This window comes from Falco punctatus (assembly GCF_963210335.1).
Source record: "Falco punctatus genome assembly, contig: scaffold_223, whole genome shotgun sequence".
Taxonomy (NCBI): domain Eukaryota; kingdom Metazoa; phylum Chordata; class Aves; order Falconiformes; family Falconidae; genus Falco; species Falco punctatus.
The window spans coordinates 55,573-63,975 of NW_027660198.1; the positions used below are offsets into that span (position 1 = coordinate 55,573).

Sequence of the window (8,403 nt, forward strand, 5' to 3'; positions counted from 1 at the left end):
GAAGATGTGACCACGGCCCTTCAAACTTTCGGGATGCCTAGGCAGGACTAAACGGTGCTTGCAAACAAAGAACATGCCTGCTCATTAAGACAGGCTGGTCAAGTTTACCACCAAAACTCTACATCAGCATTTGCCACCCCTGTCCAGCTTTGGGTAGCCAGAGCTGCACTCGGATCACTTGAAAGCGTCTCCCAGTAGCGGCCAGTACTAAGCTCAGAACTGTACCTCCCTGACACCTGCATGGAGGAAAACTCAGACTGTGCCCCCTTCTCCTTAAGGTGCCTTAGAGCTTGTGACAGGAATTTCATCCACTGCTTGGAAAAGCTCCAAGGTTGCAGCTTAAGGGAACCAGAGTTCCCTGGGTCTCAGAGTAATTCCAGAGCTAAAGCGGTGACAGACATCAGCTCTAGGTCAGATGATACATGCCAGCACTCACCACTGACCCAGGGTGGCAACCTGCTCCCATCCGCTACCTCCTGACCTAGGAAGCCCCTTAGGGAATTACAGCAGCAGTTTGCCAATGGAAAAACCACAACAGCACGACACGGTGACTCAAAGATCTAAAATAGACCCCTTGCGCCTACAGAAGCTGGTGCTAAAAACACAACAGGTGAACGAGAGAACATTAACTGCCATGACTGATACTAGAGCAAACCTCACTGGGCACTTAAGGAGAACAGCAAAACCAGAATAGTAGCAAAAGCCTGCATGCCCAGGACTGTAATAAAAGAAAAAACCCTGCCTGGAGATTGTTATGAGCACAAGTAATACACATCCTCTTCAGTTGCGATCTGAGTTAAGACAGACAACAAATATCACAACACACCCATATTGATTAGTTGCAACAGCTCGCCTCTCACCGTGTCTGTTATGGGTCACAGGTTCTCCCGCTTGTCTCAGCTACGTTGGGCACCAGTTGCTGTAGCTGGAGCCCAACTCAGGCAGCCTCACACAGGGCACCCGCTGCTGCAGCACAAGCAAGCTATCAGGCTGCAACAAGGCTTTTACCATCAGTCAGATTCTACTGTCTGTGCTGTTTCTCCTTCCTCCAGGGATGGGATGGGATGGGATGGGATGGGATGGGATGGGATGGGATGGGATGGGATGGGATGGGATGGGATGGGATGGGATGGGATGGGATGGGATGGGATGGGATGGGATGGGACGGGATGGGATGGGATGGGATGGGACGGGACGGGATGGGACCCCCTCCATCCAACCCCCTCTCCCACAATCCTCAGGGCTATTTAACTACTTAGCAGGAACGAGCTACAGCTGCTCATCATCCATGTCCCTCAACCCACTGCCTTGGAGGCAAGGTCACAGCTGCATGTTATCAATACTCATCAACCCTCTGCCTTCACTCCTCTGCACTCCAAGAAATTGCAGGGAAGACAGTGACAGAAACCTGTGTTGGAACTAAGTGCCTGGTCAATGCCTCCAAGTAACAGCAGCTGTGACATCCAGACAGACTGTGAAGGGACAGATGGATCCAAGAATTAAATTAGGGAATGAGGTAAGTAAAAGGCACAGAGAAACAGAGACCTCTGAGTTCTGGAGAGTATATTTTGATGTACCCAATTTCTGGTTTTGTGGCTCAGAAAGAACAGAGCCCAGGTTTTGTCGCAGCAGTTATATGGCTGCAAAGGGAAGGCGAGAGCCAGCAGCAGAACTTCCTGGCACCTTCTGTGTAGGAGCAGCGGCCAGACGTTTTCAGTTTCGGAGCAGGGCTCCGTGGGAGTGACAAAGTGAGGGGACTGTTTTGTGGCCGAGAAGGAAAACCATGACACCACCATACAGGAAGCAATTCCATTTTAATAGTCTCCAAAGTGTCACGGTTCGAAAGGAAGAACAATAGGGTAAGAGCACGAATATGCAGCCAATACCGACAGAAGCAGTGTTGGTAAGCTTCTCAATATTGCTTTTTGGTATTTCACAGGGAAAAACATTGAGCCTAATATTTCTCATCTGTAGAGTTCTTGGGGGCTTTGGGGAGAAGGAAACTGACACTCTTACTAGGTTGTCTGAGAATCACAGTTTACGGTTACTCAATGTCTTCTGGTCTCACAGGATGAGGCAGAGGTATAATTGATTTCTTCTCTGTAACTCTGCAAAGAGCTTTCCTCGTACCTATGGCAAAAGAAAATAATGCTATTATGAAAGACAGTCATTGCACAAAGCCACGTTAAGTGACTTCTCTATTATGTTAAGATCATTTTTCAAGAAGATTTCCTAGAATATCTTGAGTTGCAAGTGACCCATAAGGATTCATCAAGTCCAACTCCATGCTCCTTGCGGGACTACCTGAAACTAAACCATATGACTAAAAACATCATCCAGATGCTCCCTAAGCTCTTGACAGGTTTGGTGCCCTGACTGAACGCCCTTTCAGTGGATAAGATTTTCCTAATGTCCAACCTGAACTTCCCCTGACGCAGCTTCATTCCGTTTCCTGCAATCAAGTTTCCTAACTGATGTACTCTTCAGTAGGAAAAGCTATCTAAAGCAGAATACAGAATCCCATTCATCAATGACTATCTGAACTTGTACAGGCCCAGGAACCCTCAACACAAGAACCTTTCCATTCAACTTAAGGCACAACAACCACTTACCGTAAGCATCTTCATCTGGCTCTCCACTGCTAGCAGAGTAGCGCTCCGATACTGTCCGGTACACACGGCAGCCGAGCTGCTTATACATATTTACTGCAACCCGATTTGATACTCTCACAAAGAGATCGACGAAAAATCCACCGTTTCTTTGGAAACATAAAACCAAAGAAAAACCACAGTAAGGAACAGCAGGTGAATGTATTGCTAAATAACCCATAACTTGTAATCTGACCAAGAGCAGGTCTGATGATGTCATATGCTAATCAAACACCTTTCACACTGCAGTAACAGATGCACTCCTTTCCCAAGGGACAAATCTGGTATAAGTTCAGATTTTATTCTATTTTTGTCATATAACCATTCTTTTATACCAGCCTGTAGGTTCAAAGTTATGAACAGAAAGAACAGGGCAAGCTAAGCACTCGCACAGGTCTCATACACATAAGAAATCTTTAATTTTAAAAAAAAATCATCTAAAAATCCACATTTTCAATTGCATTGGCTTAGGGACTGCCTCCTTCAATGTGTGTGGCAGGGGGCAGTGGCGGAACGGGTCACAAAGTTCAGTCACCTAACACAAGGCAGCCCTTCTCCTCACAAGGCAGATTCCTCAATGTGCAATTTTCCCATTTTACCGATTACAATGGGGTTGCCCTACCACCATGAGTTCAGGACATTTCCCTGTGGGTTCATTTGATGCTCAATTAAATCTTCAGCAAGTACAAGCAGCCAAGCATGACAAAAAGTAAGCTAAGGTACTGTCTGCCATACAGAATTGGTTCCAAGGCTGCCTGCAGGAACTGCAAAAATCTCACGATCACTGAACAAGCACGCTGGAGACCCTACGGGAAAGTGTTGACCCTCCATGAAACTCTCTTGCTGTCAAGACAAGGACCTTTTTCTATCCAGTATCTCTATTAGAATTCAGGCTACATGCGGCGAATGAAGAGACGGGCCGCAGCTTGATGCAAGCAAATGTCAATTTATTGTACAGAAGCACGAGTTTCTATACACTTTCAGAAGCTGCGCGTTTGAAACAGATTGGTTCTTGAAGCTAAGCCTTGCATACTAGGCAATCCCTGATTGGTGGTTAGCTGCCATCAATTAACAGCAAGGTGTTACCTTTCCTTGGTGCCATCCTTGGCGCCATCCGTCTCCCACCCCCCTGTGCTCTGTAAACATGCCTCATCATGTTAATCGTTGTCCAGACAAGCTCGAGCACATTCCCCTCAGCTAACTGATTGCCACGCATGGTCCTAGTTTCCAGCCCGCTCCTGCAGCTACACCCTACTCATTCTGGCAAGTTAGCTTTCATAGAAACCCTGAGATCTTACACCGCCACATGACAGTTTTAGTCTTGTTCTCTAATTACAGGGAATCCTCAGTGAATCAGAACACTACTTAAAGCAAAATTCTGGGTCTCTTTCATGCAAGTCAAATACCTAAGCCATGTCAGTTGAGAGGTTACTTTTAGAAGATTAAAGATAAGCATGGTACTCACACTTCTGAAATTTCTCCCAGTAGTTCCATCAATTTAGCAGCCAAACCCAGCTGTTGAAATTCCGGTGCAACAGAGAGAGCAGCAACATGTCCGTGCCACTCTTCCCCAGCCACAGAGCCTTCCGCTTTACCCAGTACTGCGAACGTACAGAGCATCAGAGCAGTAAGGAGCACCTTGGGAATAATGCACCACACGCAGCCACACGACTTTACAAAAAACCAAGCAGTCTACAAACAAACATTGCGATGATTGTGGTAAAGGCTTAAGCAGCGATTCTATGCTATTACTCAGTGATTCAGCAGCCACTAAGTTTCATTTTGACACAGTATTACAGTTTTTTCTTCAATAGTATAAATAAATAAATTGATCTCCACAAATTCATTGTTTGAGGTGTGACTTCCAAATGCAAGTTTTAAGCAATTCTCTTGAGTCTTTAACTGAGCGGAATTCACAACCGAAGGAATGGAGGGCTAGAAGCCCAAAAGTCACTCGCCATCCCAGCAATTACTGAAGGCTTTTTTTGACTATGGGGCAATAGAGCTTGGGACGCTTTGCCAATGTGGCAAGAGAAAGCAAAGGCCCTGGAAACACTGGACGTTTAGGGAAAAATAAAAAATAAAAGCAGGGATGGGTGTGTGTTCTTCATAGTTCCTCTCCTTTCTACACAGAGCCAAGCTCCTGTTAGCTCGTTAATGAATATGCAGACTTCCACAGGGCACTGCTAAATAAGCAACTGATGTGGTGGGTACAGAGAAACCTTCCGTACAGCAAACGCTTTAAGCTTTACTGTTAAACACTTCATTTCCTGGGTCCCTACAAAGACTCCCATTCTGTGCCCACCTTCTCAAACCCCCCAAAAGAAGGGGAATAAAAACAACTGGAAGGAACAAATACATATATATATATACACACACACGTAAAAACACGGCGAATCTCTGTAATTAAAAAAATTAGGAAAGGATGCAATCATCCAAGTAATGAGGAGTTAACTGATGCGCTGCATCGGACAGTCTTGTCAAACTCATGCTGGTGAAACTAAGCTCATACCAGTTGGTTTACTGAAACACTTGTCATTTTGATTCAAGTATATGTATGCTAAGACATTTGGCTATAGAGTGAGTGCAAGAAAATACATTTTTGCACACTACAGCAAGAGACCTGCAAAGGGCCACGGTATAATATGCTTCAAAAGAGTCTGTGGTACAAGAAATTCAGCCTCATGGGCTGCTGGCTCAAACACACTGGTGGAACACTGTATAACTGGCCATACGCACGGTTTACACGGAGTGTTGTATGCAATGCACATGTTTAACTAGGTATTTATGGTTTAAGACCTTTTTTAGCTCCTAAGGCAGGCAGCCAGCAAAGATGTTTTCAAGAGTTAACAAGGAACAGAAATTAAAGGAGTTGCTGGTTTTAAGAAGCTGACTCATCATTGTTTTGAAAAATGGCACCATATGGATCACTGTTAATGCGCCTGTAGACAAAGCGAAAGACCTTGGGTTGCGGGCGGCTGTGCAGCTCTGTCTGAATCTTCTGAGGGTAGGTATCTTCTGTCAGTTGCTGCCGGGTGTCATCAACAAAAAGAAACAGGCTATAGTCTTCTGGATTCTCCACTCTAAACTTTTCAGCACAAAGCTGACATACATCTGCGGTAGTGATGTAGGGTCTTACTAGTAAGGTCTTTCCTGTACACGCACTGTTAACTTCCTGGAATGCAACACGAAGGTAGTTCTGTAGAATGAGAAAACAGACATCAGAAACAAAACCTCCAAACCTCATCCTCTGAAAACAGGAAGCTCAGCAACAAACAGCAATCCTCTCTATGTTCTAGTTGTGAAACGCACACCAGTGATTCCTGTACATTACAGCCACCTTGTGAATTGACGTTGGTGATAAGACTGTGGCAGGCATAACAAATTCATAAGTTGACATCCTCCTTTCCTTGGCTCACATTCTAACCCTGCAATTACAAACGAACAGATAGCAGTCTTAAAGCCCCATTGAAAACATCAGTGGTTTTAACGGGACTGGGTGTTTGGCCTTACTAGGAAACTAAATGCTGTGAAGCAAAATAAACATCAGAGGCTGTAGGACAAGGCCTCAAGAACAAGAGTCCAAGTACTGTTAGCTTGATGAATAAGACTTGTAGGGCACAAGCCCTGGGAACCAAGGAACAAGCTAACTGCAGACCCCTGAGCCGCTACAGCTGAGGAGGCAGCAAGACGGACAGAGAAACAAGTAGCCGGATAAGGGAACGGATGGCGCTGATATGTAACTTTGTTAATCAAGAAAGCCGCCTAGAAAGAAACTCCCTAACTTTGGAATAGAAATTGTTGCTATGATAAGGTAAACTTCCTATTGTTTAAACGGTGTGTCTTAAATGTCAACCAATTGGTGTGTAATATGTAGAAGGTAGAAACGTATATAATTGTAAGAAAATCACTAATAAACTGACATCTTGCTTGCATCAAGCTGTGTCCCGTCTCCTCATTCGCCACAAATTGGTGACCCTGACATGATCCAGTGAAGGATCCAACGTGGAGGGGCTCTTGAATCGCCTGAGCGACTTGCAGCGAATCCCACAGAACTCTGAATGAACCGCTGAAGTGGGAGCCGGCCGGCCTGAAATCCCTCCGGAGTTGAGAGGTGAGCTGTGGGAAATGCGTAATGGCGAATCAGGCTTCGTCCCCAGAAAGAGACGTTTATGAGCTTATGAAAAGTCTCCCTAACAAACATGAGAAAAGTATTTCTGGGCATGACCTTAAAGCAATGCTCAAGTGGGTGCAAGTAGATATGCCCGCAGTGACTGCATCTACAATTTTTGCACGGGAACTTCAGAACAACACAGGGGTGAAATTGTGGGATTCTGCGACAAAAGGCAATACTGAGTCCCACCGTCTGCTCTCTTCATGGAGAGTTATTTTTGAAACTATGAAAGCACAAGAAGAAAAGGCAGAGGAAGGAGAGGAAGAGGAGTCGCATGCTCTTTACCAGCCTCTAAGTCACAGTGCTCTAAACCCCTGGGTGTCAATGCAGTTGAGTATCCGTCAGAAGAAGATCCCTTTGACCCAGGACTGGCAGACCCTGAAAAAGGACCTGATTTATACTCTCCTGATCCACACGATCTGTGGGCAAAAATAAAGAAACAAGCTTTAAGGGAGGTGGATTTAGAAATGGCTAAGACTATAGTTGCTCCGGTCTTGTACACTCAGGGTCGGGCAGGGGGAGCACCTCTTTCTTTTTCGGTTGTTAGGGAACTGCGCCGCAAGAGGCAGCATGCCCAAGAGATGATGCTGCAACTGCTGGTCAATACTATTGAAGAGAAGCTTCACACAATATGTTCATCATAAGGAAAAAGAAAAAAACCCAACCCTCTGCCAGCAACACACAAGGGTGTTGATCCAGAGGTTGCTGCACGATAAACCATTCACACTCTTTATGCTGCAGCATGCAAAAGGCAATCCATTTTCATGCAGGACATTTTCATCACATTAACCGATGGCAACTTAGTGTCTGAGCCTGATGTAACCAAATTTCATCTAACAGGCTTAGAGGGAGGCAGAAAGAAAATTTACTCTGCAACATTAAAGTAAAACCGTATGATCACGAGGCAAAAGCTGGATCTTTTTTCTCTGCTGAAATTCACACATGTGCACAACTGATAACATAGATTAATTCTAAACAAGCCCTACAAGGAAACGCAGTTCTATCTTTCAAAAAGTATTTAAAAAGTAAAATAAAAAGCAACTGGAAAAAAACACACCCAACCACAAAACACTTTTGGACACATGAGCAAAGCAGCCTGCCATCACGTGCAAAAAATTGCAAAAAACTAACTGCAATTAGAAACTAAAAGCAGTAAAATGAAAGGAGATGGAAAAAATGACAGTAAGAAAGACCTGTTTATTTACTGAGCTGATACTTACGTTTGTACGCTGAATAAATTAAGCATGCTAAATCACAATGGCAAAAATTCACGTTTCCTAAGAACAAGCTGTTAAAAGCTAAGACTGAGAAGAATGCTCATATGACTTCAGTTCCAAAGAGCACTCTGGGTTTTTAATAAACTTTTGATAGCTTGCAGACTGAAACACTGGAACTTTGCAACAGCTTTTAAACCATTAGGACTGAGCAGAACTAATCCATTTTTGTTAGCCGGTGTGAAGAAAAAATAAATAAAAAAAATCAAATCAGCTCTAAATAAGGCAAAGCACGCTACAGTTTCAATTTCTAACGTAGCTAACACAGAGAAGACCTGTTTTTCGATGCTTCTAGATGGACAGGATT

General features: G+C 44.4%; 1 long non-coding RNA gene across 1 annotated transcript; it reads right to left on the reverse strand.

Annotated features, from left to right (window-relative positions):
- Window positions 1-1,795: 1,795 nt before the first annotated feature.
- LOC308057659 lies at window positions 1,796-4,437 on the reverse strand. Its single transcript, XR_013925383.1, has 3 exons — window positions 4,114-4,437; window positions 2,613-2,758; window positions 1,796-2,130 (listed from the first exon to the last, which is right to left on the reverse strand). It is a non-coding gene; the product is annotated as an uncharacterized lncRNA (long non-coding RNA).
- Window positions 4,438-8,403: the final 3,966 nt, after the last annotated feature.